The following is an 11,243-nucleotide window of genomic DNA, read 5'->3' as shown; positions in this document are numbered from 1 at the left end:
CGGGCCGTCGCGGGACCGATCTGCTGCCGTCCAGCCGGGGTTAGATGAGATGGTGACGGGGGCCCGGCGGTGGATCTATTTTCTTAAGAGTTCAGGGCCGATCCCCCGGCGTGTCCCACCTCTGGCATCTCCCGGCAGGCTGCGGGAAGTTTCTGGGGTTCGGGGGGTCTATGTGAACGCATCCCGCCCCCCCCAACACACACTTAATTTTGCGGCCTCCCATGTCATGCCTTGGAGAGGGGATGGCGGAGGGTCCGGCCACGCCCTGGCTGACAGCGGTCGCGAGCCTGGCGGAGCTCCAGCTGGAAACTGAAGCCGGACGCGTTCACACTGGAAAACAGGCGCAACGTTTCGACGGCGAAGCGGTGGAACCACGGCCGGGCCGGCTCGAGGGGACGTTGGCTCCGGGGGGGAGGGCAGGTGGGATGAACTGGCCTCGCCAGGAGCCGGTCCCCGGGATAACGTAAGGGGCCCTGCTGGGCTCCGTCTGCACCTCCGGAGAAGCCAGCAGGGAATCGAGAGGCATCTGCTGCAGAGACCAGGCACGGGGCAGCCCGGGGCACTTGGGTGGGGGGCGTTGGGGGGGCGAAGACGTGTTATATCGATCGACCCTGCACATAACTCGCCTGGGACCTGCTAAGCCTGGAATTTCACTCCTGGGAAATATATAAAAATACGTCCCTCCTGCTCGGTTATCGCCGTGTCTGTCTGTCGGTCAATTCCCGTTCGCACGCTCTGCCTGTCTGTCGGTCAATTCCTGTTCGCACGCTCTGCCTGTCTGTCGGTCAATTCCCGTTCGCACCCTCTGCCTGTCTGTCGGTCAATTCCCGTTCGCACGCTCTGCCTGTCTGTCTGCCTGTCTGCCTGTCAATTCCCGTTCGCACGCTCTGCCTGTCTGTCTGTCTGTCTGTCCGTCTATTCCCGTTCGCACGCTCTGCCTGTCTGTCTGTCTGTCTGCCTGTCAATTCCCGTTCGCACGCTCTGCCTGTCTGTCTGTCTGTCTGCCTGTCAATTCCCGTTCGCACCCTCTGTCCGTCAATTCCTGTTCGCACGCTCTGCCTGTCTGTCTGTCTGTCTGCCTGTCAATTCCCGTTCGCACGCTCTGCCTGTCTGTCCGTCTATTCCCGTTCGCACGCTCTGCCTGTCTGCCTGTCAATTCCCGTTCGCACCCTCTGTCTGTCCGTCAATTCCCGTTCGCACGCTCTGCCTGTCTGTCTGTCTGTCCGTCAATTCCTGTTCGCACGCTCTGCCTGTCTGCCTGTCTGTCTGCCTGTCAATTCCTGTTCGCACGCTCTGCCTGTCTGTCTGTCTGTCTGCCTGTCAATTCCCGTTCGCACGCTCTGCCTGTCTGTCCGTCTGTCTGCCTGTCAATTCCCGTTCGCACGCTCTGCCTGTCTGTCTGTCTGTCTGCCTGTCAATTCCCGTTCGCACCCTCTACCTGTCTCTCCGTCTATTCCCGATCACACCCTGCCTGTCTGTCTGTCTGTCCGTCTATTCCCGTTCACACCCTCTACCTGTCTCTCCGTCTATTCCCGATCACACCCTGTCTGTCTGTCTGCCTGTCTATCTATTCCCGTTCATATTCTGTCTGTCTATTCCTATAAGCACCCTCTATCTGTCTCCCTATCTATTCCCATTGCTCTCTCTCTCGATCCCCACACACTCCCCCCTTTCTCTCAGCGTGGGGGGAATATTCACGGGGGATTCAGATCCCTAGTTTGGGGGGCACCTGGGGCCGGATCACTGCTGGTGCCCCCGAGGGAGAAAAGTTCTCATGTCCCATTCCCTGCCCCCCCGCCCCCAAGCCAGCCAGTCCTCGCCGTGGGGCCGGGGGGGAGCCGGCGCCCCCCAGAGGGGACAGGCCCCTGCCCCACTTCCCACCTCACTCTGCTTTTCTTGGTGCATTTTTCCTGGTGTCTCTCTCCCCCGAAATAACCTCCCATGTCCCTGTCCCTGCCTCACCCTGACAAGGGCCCTGGATGTGACAGAGGGCGGGGGCTGTCTCTGTTCCCAGCTGATCTAAGCCAGGCCGAGCAGCAGCCGAAATCCAGGCCTTTGCCAACACCAGAGGGGCTGCATGCGGGGTGGGGGTGGGGTGAGAAGCCTCATTAGATCCATGGTGCATGGGACAGACTCTGCCCTGGGGGGGGTAGGAGGGGTGGGGGGGCCGCGCCGGCTGCTGTCAGATCCGTTCACATAACGGCCTCACGCTACATGGTTAGCGGCAGAAGCGACGGTGGGGGTGGGGGGCCGGGCAGCTCGTGGGGGTGGGCTGGGGTGGGGTGTTTCCCCTTGAGGGGGCGTGGTTAAGATCAGGCCTCAGGTCGGGGCTGGGGGGGGGTGGGGAGTAACTTGGAACAGAACCCAGGTGTCCTGGCTCCTGCCCCCAATCACCAGGCCCCATTCACCACCCAGAGCTGGGGAGAGAACCCAGGAGTCCGGGCTCCCAGCCCCCCACCTGCTCTAACCCACCAGCCCCCACTCCCCTCCCAGAGCTGAGGAGAGAACCCAGGAGTCCTGGCTCCCAGCCCCCACCCCTACTCTAACCCACCAGCCCCCACTCCCCTTCCAGAGCCGGGGAGAGAACCCAGGAGTCCTGGCACTTAGCTGTCCCTCCACATGTTCCCGCCCACCCCCTGCCAACCCTCACAGGAGCGATGTGGGGGGCCCAGAGTGGGGTGTGTGTGCAGCTAACGAGGGACGGACGGGAGGGGCTATTAGCTCATCAAGCCCCAGGGCCGCACTGCCAGCTGGGGGTCGCCTGGGGTCAGTCCCCAATTAGGTCATGTTTGTCTACTGCCAAGTAAAGCGGCCTGTGGGCACCATCCCCCCCGCTCTGTGCAGAGAGCCCGGACTCCTGGGTTCTCTCCCCGGCTCTGGGAGGGGAGTGGGGGCTGGTGGGTTAGAGCAGCGGGGGCTGGGAGCCAGGACTCCTGGGTTCTCTCCCCGGCTCTGGGAGGGGAGTGGGGGCTGCGGGGTTAGAACAGGGGGGGCTGAGAGCCAGGATTCCTGGGTTCTCTCCCCGGCTCTGGGAGGGGAGTGGGGGCTGGTGGTTAGAGCAGGGGGGCTGGGAGCCAGGACTCCTGGGTTCTCTCCCCGGCTCTGGGAGGGGAGTGGGGGCTGGTGGTTAGAGCAGGGGGGCTGGGAGCCAGGACTCCTGGGTTCTCTCCCCGGCTCTGGGAGGGGAGTGGGGGCTGGTGGTTAGAGCCGGGGGGCTGGGAGCCAGGACTCCTGGGTTCTCTCCCCGGCTCTGGGAGGGGCGTGTGGGGCTGCCCTGGGGCTGGCACTCGCTGCCGGGGGACAGCACCCCCCTGCCACTGGAGCTCCCCAGTGATTGGCTGCACGCTGGGCAAGGGGCTGGCCCCACTGGGGGGCTGGGGCCGGTTGTGTCCCGATGCTCAGTGGGGTGCAGTGGGTGGGGGGGGCAGGAGTGAGCTGTGATCTGCTGTGGGGCCTGGGGGGCAGCCAGGTGGGGAGCAGCGGCCGAGCCCTCGGCGTGGCCTGGGGGGACTAGAACTCATGGAGGTGGGGGTGAGCTCTGGGCTGCCCCAGGTGGGGGCGGGGGGACGAGGGTCTCACACTGGGGATGGGGGGAGGGGGGGGGTTTGGGACAGGGTTGGGGGAGGGGCTCGGGATCAGGGTTGAGGGTCAGAGGTTAGGGGTCAGGGGTTGGGGCAGGGTTAGAGGTCAGGGGTTATGGTTGGGGTCAGAGGTCAGGGTTAGAAATTGGGGGTCGGGTTGTGGCCCCACAGGTGGGGGCTGAACCCCTGGGACCTGATGGTGAATCGCACGTCGTGCTCGGGCCGGTCGCACGTCTCGCACGCCCGGGCCTGATCGCCCGGCACCAGGTGCAGCTTGTAATACTCGTACCCCTCCGAGAAGGGGCCCGGGGGCCGGGGGGAGCCGGCGCCCCCCAGAGGGGACAGGCCCCTGCCCCATTCCCGCCCCTGAGCCAGCCAGTCCCGCCCGGGGGCCGGGTGGGAGCCGGCGCCCCCTAGAGGGGACAGGCTCCTGCCCCATTCCCCGCCCCCCTGAGCCAGCCAGTCCCTGCCCTGGGGACGGGTGGGAGCCGGCGCCCCTAGGGGACAGGCCCTGCCCCATTCCCGCCCCTGAGCCAGCCAGTCCCCGCCCTGGGGCCGGGTGGGAGCCGGCGCCCCCTAGAGGGGACAGGCTCCTGCCCCATTCCCCGCCCCCCTGAGCCAGCCAGTCCCCGCCCTGGGGCCGGGTGGGAGCCGGCGCCCCCTAGAGGGGACAGGCCCCATGTGGTCTCTGTATCGTCCCAGCTGCAGCCGGGGCCGGGAGAGGGGGGGCGGGGGGGGACATTGGCCCCAGCTGTGCTCTCAGCAAACAGGGCGAGAGACGCCAGGCCCGGCTCTGTCAGACGGTGGGGGGGGGTGGGGGGGTTCCCTAGAAACAGACATTTAATAGAGGAGAGAAAATATCGAGTTTTAATTAAAAATCCCCATCAATCACGCGTGGGGGGCGGCGGGGGCTGGCTGCAAATGTCCCCGGCTTCCCACACTCCCAGGCCAGCCCGGCACCAGGGCGGGGGGCTGGGAGAGACGGGGATGGGGGTAGGAGGGGGCTGCGGGTCGGGAGTGAGGGGCACCGGCAGAGCTGGGGCAGGGCTGCGGTCGGGCGTGCGGGGCACCGGCAGGGCTGGGCTGGCAGGGGCTGCGGGTCGGGAGTGAGGGGCACCGGCAGGGCTGGGGGTCAGGGCTGGGCGGGCAGGGGCTGCGGGTCGGGAGTGAGGGGCACCGGCAGGGCTGGGGGGCAGGGCCGGGCTGGCAGGGGCTGCGGGTCGGGAGTGAGGGCACCGGCAGGGCTGGGGCAGGGCTGGGCTGGCAGGGGCTGCGGGTCGGGAGTGAGGGCACCGGCAGGGCTGGGGGGCGGGGCTGGGCTATCAGGGGCTGCGGGTCGGGAGTGAGGGGCACCGGCAGAGCTGGGGAGCAGGGCTGGGCTAGCAGGGGCTGCGGGTCGGGAGTGAGGGGCACCGGCAGAGCTGGGGGGCAGGGCTGGGCTGGCAGGGGCTGCGGGTCGGGAGTGAGGGGCACCGGCAGAGCTGCGGGGCAGGACTGGGCTGGCAGGGCTGCGGGTCGGGAGTGAGGGGCACCGGCAGAGCTGGGGGCAGGGGCTGGGGGTCGGGAGTGAGGGGCACCGGCAGGGCTGGGGCACCGGCAGGGCTGGGGATCCCGGGGTAAGGGGAAGGGGTGACTGCGCAGGGAGGGGGCAGTGGCGAGGGGCTGACTGAGAAGATGAGGGGTGGGGATATGGGGGCAGCAGGGGGTGGGGACGGGAGCAGGTGGAGGCGGGGGGCTGGGGGGGTGTCTCGGAAGGCGTCAGGAGAGGTGTCACAACGCGATGCAGAACCCAGCGAGTGTGAACAAGAGGCAGCCGGAGGGGCCTGGGGGGGCTGGCGGAGGAGGGGGAGGTTGGAGGGGCCTGGAGGGGGCCTGGGGGGGTCGCTCCTTGACAGCCCCCCCCCGCCGCCCCCCATCACGGTGAGATCCCAGGCGACGGCTGGAATCCGGCTTCATTAACAAGGGGATAAATCAACTGGAAACCAGAGACCGGCCCAACCCGCCCCCGCTACTGGGCCTGCCTGCGCTGGGAGCCAGGACTCCTGGGTTCCCTCCGTGCTGGTGGGAAAGGAGTGAGAGACAGCACCTCCCCGCCCCCCCCCCCCCGGCCCCAAACAGCCCCACAGACAGGCCCCCTCCTGTGAGCCAGCCAGTTCCAGCCACCCCGATATGTCCCAGCCGATCCTGAGCTGAACTGTGGGGGAGAGACAGAGCCATTCGGGGAGCCCAGGGCTGGGCTAGCAGGGGGCTGCGGGTCGGGAGTGAGGGGCACCGGCAGAGCTGGGGGGGGCAGGGGCTGCGGGTCGGGAGTGAGGGGCACCAGCAGATCGGGGGGGGCAGGGTTGAGGTGCACGGGGGCTGCGGGTCGGGAGTGAGGGGCACCGGCAGGGCTGGGGGGCAGGGTTGTGGTGCAGGGGCTGCAGGTCGGGAGTGAGGGGCACCGGCAGGGCTCGGGGGGACAGGGTTGAGGTGCAAGGGGGCTGCGGGTCGGGAGTGAGGGGGACCGGCAGGGCTCGGGGGGGCAGGGTTGAGGTGCAAGGGGGCTGCGGGTCGGGAGTGAGGGGCACCGGCAGGGCTGGGGGCAGGGGCTGCGGGTCGGGAGTGAGGGGCACCAGCAGATCGGGGGGCAGGGTTGAGGTGCACGGGGGCTGCGGGTCGGGAGTGAGGGGCACCGGCAGAGCTCGGGGCAGGGCTTGAGGTGCAAGGGGCTGCGGGTCGGGAGTGAGGGGCACCGGCAGGGCTGGGGGCAGGGGCTGCGGGTCGGGAGTGAGGGGGACCGGCAGGGCTCGGGGGGGGCAGGGTTGAGGTGCAAGGGGGCTGCGGGTCGGGAGTGAGGGGCACCGGCAGCCATTGGCACTGACCCCAGTGTTCAGTCTCAGGCAAGATGTGGGAGATTCATGCCTTTGCTGCCCCCCCCGCTGAGCCCCCCCCCCCACTCCCCGAGGGGGCGGGGGGCTGGGATGGGCCCTGGGCTGGCACAGGCCGGCTCCCAGGGCCCCCCCATGGCGCGTAGCCGGGCAGGGCCACCCTGGCATCTGCCCCCACGGGGACCTGACCTTTCCCAGCCGTCAATGTTTAACTTCTGCGCCGGGCCCTTCCCGGCCCCCCGCCTTGGCCAGACCCAGCCTCCCCCCCAGCCCCCGGCGGCCCCCCCGGGCCGCGTTGTTATAGTTACGGTGCCGGCGCTGGGGAAGGGATTTGGGGCAGGATTGGTTTGGGCAGGAGGGGGGTATGGGGGGGGATGGGTGCGTGTGGGGATAGAGACGGGGTGTCACCGGCCCCCCCATACTTAGCTGCGGCGGGAGGGGGGCTGGGCCTAGGGGAGGTGTCATTAGCGCTGGTTTAAATGGAAATGCAATCAAGGGCACTTCTCCTGCCGGGGCTTAATTACGGCCCCTGGAGAATCTGCTCAGCCCCTCCTCTCCCACCCCCATCAGCCCCCCCAGGAGTAAAGTGTCCCCTCCCCATCGGGGTAGAATGTGGTGGGGGCTGGGAGCCAGGACTCCTGGGTTCTGTCCCTGGCTCTGGGAGGGGAGTGGGGGCTGGTGGGTTGGAGCAGGGGGGGCTGGGAGCCAGGACTCCTGGGTTCTCTCCCCGGTGCCGGGAGGGGAGTGGGGGCTGGTGGGTTAGAGCAGGGGGGGCTGGGAGCCAGGACTCCTGGGTTCTCGCCCCGGCTCTGGGAGGGGAGTGGAGGCTGGTGGTTAGAGCAGGGGGGGGCTGGGAGCCAGGACTCCTGGGTTCTCTCCCCGGCTCTGGGAGGGGAGTGGGGGCTGGTGGTTAGAGCAGGGGGGAGCTGGGAGCCAGGACTCCTGGGTTCTCTCCCCGGCCCTCTCTAGTACCCTTTCTGTGCCTCAGTTTCCCCGTCTCTGACATGGAGCGGGTTCTGCCATATGTGCAGCGGTGGGGTGGACAAGCCGTGCTGGAAGACGCGACGGGGGAGGGGGCTGGCACGGTAGCTTGGGGACGCTCGGGCTCTGGCCGTTGGGCCCGCGGTGGATGCCCGCGTGGAGATCCTGGCCCAGCGGCACGGCCCGGGTCGTTGGGCTCCTGCGCTGCCGGCAGGACCAGCCCGTCTGGTGGGGGCTGCGGGGAGGCCGAGTGGAGTCACTGGGTCTGGAAACTGGAGTGAGAACCAGGTCCCTGCGCAGACAGTGAGGGGAGAGCGACCCTACACCTAATGCAGCGCTGGGGGCGCTGGGGGGCAGGGAGCAGGGCAGGGGGGCTCAGCAGGGGGCGCTCTCCCCTGGCAGGGGGCTGGCCCCAGGGGGCGCTGTGGGGCAGGGAGCGGGGCTGAGGGCTCAGCAGGGGGCGCTCTCCCCTGGCAGGCGGGGCTGGCCCCAGGGGGGCGCTAGGGGGCGCCGTGGGGCAGGGAGCGGGGCAGGGGGCTCAGCAGGGGGCGCTCTCCCCTGGCAGGGGGCTGGCCCCAGGGGGCGCTGTGGGGCAGGGAGCGGGGCAGGGGACTCAGCAGGGGGCGCTCTCCCCTGGCAGGGGGCTGGCCCCAGGGCGGCACTAGGGGGCGCTGTGGGGCAGGGAGCGGGGCGGGGGGCTCAGCAGGGGGCGCTCTCCTCTGGAAGGTACCAGGGGGTCTGTGCAGCACCCGGCGCGACGGGGAGGGGGAGGGCAGGACTGAGGGCGGAGTCTGCGTAACGCGGTGAGCAGCTGTTTATTGGGGTGCCAACGGGCGGGGGGGGGCAGGGCCGGCGGGGGCCCGTGTCCATGTGGCCGCGGGTCGCCAGCGGCTCACTCCAGGGCGTCGGGTTCCAGGTCCCAGTTGGGGTTCTCCCCCCGGACCCTGGGCCCCCCGCTCTTCTTGGCCACCAGGATGTGGCTGACGCCCAGCAGGGTGGTAGCCGTGTGGGCCGCCAGGCGGAGGACCCGCTCCTTCACCAGCAGGGAGTCCAGCACCCCCTCCCGGGCGGCGTCCATGGTGGGAGCCCCCCCCTCGCCCGGCCGGACGCCGGCGCTGGCCGTCCCCAGCTGGTGCAGGGCCTCCAGCGCCGCCATGGTCTCGCTGACCGGCAGCCCGGCGTTCTCGGCCAGCGCCGCCGGCAGGGTCTTCAGCGCCTGGGCGAACTCCAGGACGCCGTAGTGCTCCAGGCCGGGGAGGTAGGTGCCGAGCGTGGCCAGCCGCACGGCCAGGGCCATCTCCGTGGCCCCTGCCCCGGGCAGCAGCCGGCGGTCGCTCACCAGGGCCTTGTAGGTGTTCAGCCCGTCCGTCACCGCCTCCTCCAGGCTGCAGAGCAGCTCGTCGGTGGCCCCCCGCAGCAGGACGGTGGCCACGGGGCAGGCGCCGCCGTCCTGGCGGAAAACCACCACGGCCGTGCCCCCGATCTCGCTCAGGTAGACGCGCCGGCAGTGCCCCATGGCGCCGGGCGGCGGAGGCTCCAGGCTGGCCAGCGGGACGGCGCCCACGGCCCGGCACAGGCGCTGCAGCTCCAGCCGGGAGCCGAGCCGCACCACCATCAGCCCCAGCTGGTCGGCGTACTGCAGGGCCAGCGGGTCCACCCGCCCGCCCACCACCACCACGCCGGCCCCGCCTCGGCGATGGCCCGGACGCGCTGCCCCAGCAGCTCCTCCTCGGCGTCGCCGTACGCCCGCAGCTCCGCCGCCCCCTGGAACAGCGCCGTGCCCTTGGCCTCGCCGCGGGCCAGGGCGAAGGGGCAGCGGTAGACGGCGATCCGGGCCTCGTGCGCCTGGTGGGCCCGGCTCTCGGCCTCCGTGCAGAAGACCATCCCCTCCAGCAGGCGGGAGTCGGTGACGCCGCCCCCCGGCACCTTGCAGAGGCGCACGTTGTCGGGCTCGAAGGCGCCGTCCGGGCTCAGCGCGGCCACGCAGCACCGGGCCACCAGCCCGGCCAGGAAATCCTGGTAGCCGAAGAGCTTGCTGCCCACGGCGGCACGCAGGGCCCAGGCCACCCCGTCCGGGTCCCGGAGATCCGCCGGCGCGGGGCAGGCCAGGCCGGGCAGCAGCCGCACGGCTTCCTTGCAGGCCGCGTGGTAGCCGTCCCGCACGGCGGCCACGGGCAGGCCGGCGCGCAGCAGCTGCTCGGCGTTCTCCAGCAGCGCCCCGGCCAGCAGCACCACGGCGTTGGCCCCGTCGCCCGTCTCCTCCTCCTGGGCCTGGCTGGCCGCGCCCAGCAGCCGGGCCACCGGGTTCTCCAGCTCCAGCGCCCGCAGGATGGTGCCGGCGTGGGCCGTGCACAGGGTCTTGCCCAGGGGGGTGATCACCAGTTTGGTGCGGCCCTGGGGCCCGTAGGAGGTGCGCAGGCAGAGGGCCAGGGCCCGGCAGGCCGTGATGTGGCTGAAGAGCGACTCCTGCAGGCCGGAGAAGCACCTGGTGCCGGCTTTGAGCAGCTGGGGCAGGCCAGGGGGCAGGGGCACGTGGGCGGCCATGGCCTGAGGAGAGAGAGAGACACCCAACGGCCACGTTACGACTGGCTGGGGCAGGGAATGGGGCAGGGAATGGGGCAGGGGCCTGGCCCCTATAGGGGGCGCCGGCTCCCACCCGGCCCCAGGGCAGGGACTGGCTGGCTCAGGGGGGCGGGGAATGGGGCAGGGGCCTGTCCCCTCTGGGGGGCACCGGCTCCCACCCGGCCCCAGGGCAGGGACTGGCTGGCTCAGGGGGGCGGGGAATGGGGCAGGGGCCTGTCCCCTCTGGGGGGCGCCGGCTCCCACCCGGCCCCAGGGCGGGGACTGGCTGGCTCAGGGGGGCGGGGAATGGGGCAGGGGCCTGTCCCCTCTGGGGGGCGCCGGCTCCCACCCGGCCCCAGGGCGGGGACTGGCTGGCTCAGGGGGGCAGGGAATGGGGCAGGGGCCCGTCCCCTCTGGGGGGCGCTGGATCTGGGGTGGTTTCCCCACCCGACAGCCCCTATCGCCAGGGTTACCCCCGGCCAGGAGCGCCCCGCCCCCGCCCCCCGGCTCTGCTCACGGTGCGAGCGGGAGGGAGGGACCCGGACGCCGGGATCCTGTCGCCGGCACCGGGGGGGGGCCGGTAACCGACTGCTGCAAACCGTACGTAAACGGGCGATGTCACAGTGGCGCCTTCCGCGCAGGAGCTGTTCTGCCGCCCCATTGGCTGGAATGGGAGTGAGGTCAGCACTGGGGGGGAAAGCGGGGGGGACAAGGGTGGGAGCAGGATCACTGGAGTTGGGAGGGGGAGGGAGCTGGGAGAATCCAGGATGGATGGATGGATGGATGGTGTGTACGGGGATGGATGGATGGATGGATGGATGGATGGATGGATGGATAGCTGTGTACGGGGACAGATGGGTGGATAGATGGATGGATGGATAGCTGTGTACGGGGATGGATGGATGGATGGATGGATGGATAGCTGTGTATGGGGATGGAGGGATGGATGGTGTGTACGGGGACGGATGGGTGGGTGGATATATGGCGTGTATGGGTATGGATGGATGGATGGATGGATGGATGGATAGCTGTGTATGGGGATGGATGGATGGATGGATAGCTGTGTATGGGGATGGAGGGATGGATGGATGGATAGCTGTGTATGGGGATGGAGGGATGGATGGATAGCTGTGTATGGGGATGGAGGGATGGACGGATGGATAGTGTGTACGGGGACGGATGGGTGGGTGGATATATGGCGTGTATGGGTATGGATGGATGGATGGATGGATGGATGGATAGCTGTGTACGG

General features: G+C 69.6%; 1 pseudogene; it reads right to left on the bottom strand.

The window, feature by feature from the left end:
- Positions 1–8,225: 8,225 nt before the first annotated feature.
- Positions 8,226–10,599, bottom strand: LOC120381915 (annotated as a pseudogene).
- Between the last annotated feature and the right edge of the window lie 644 nt (positions 10,600–11,243).

The sequence above is a fragment of the Mauremys reevesii genome, linkage group 14 (assembly GCF_016161935.1).
Source record: "Mauremys reevesii isolate NIE-2019 linkage group 14, ASM1616193v1, whole genome shotgun sequence".
Lineage (NCBI taxonomy): Eukaryota > Metazoa > Chordata > Testudines > Geoemydidae > Mauremys > Mauremys reevesii.
The sequence above is the reverse complement of the archived record's forward strand: the minus strand, read 5'-3'. Positions and strand labels throughout refer to the sequence as shown.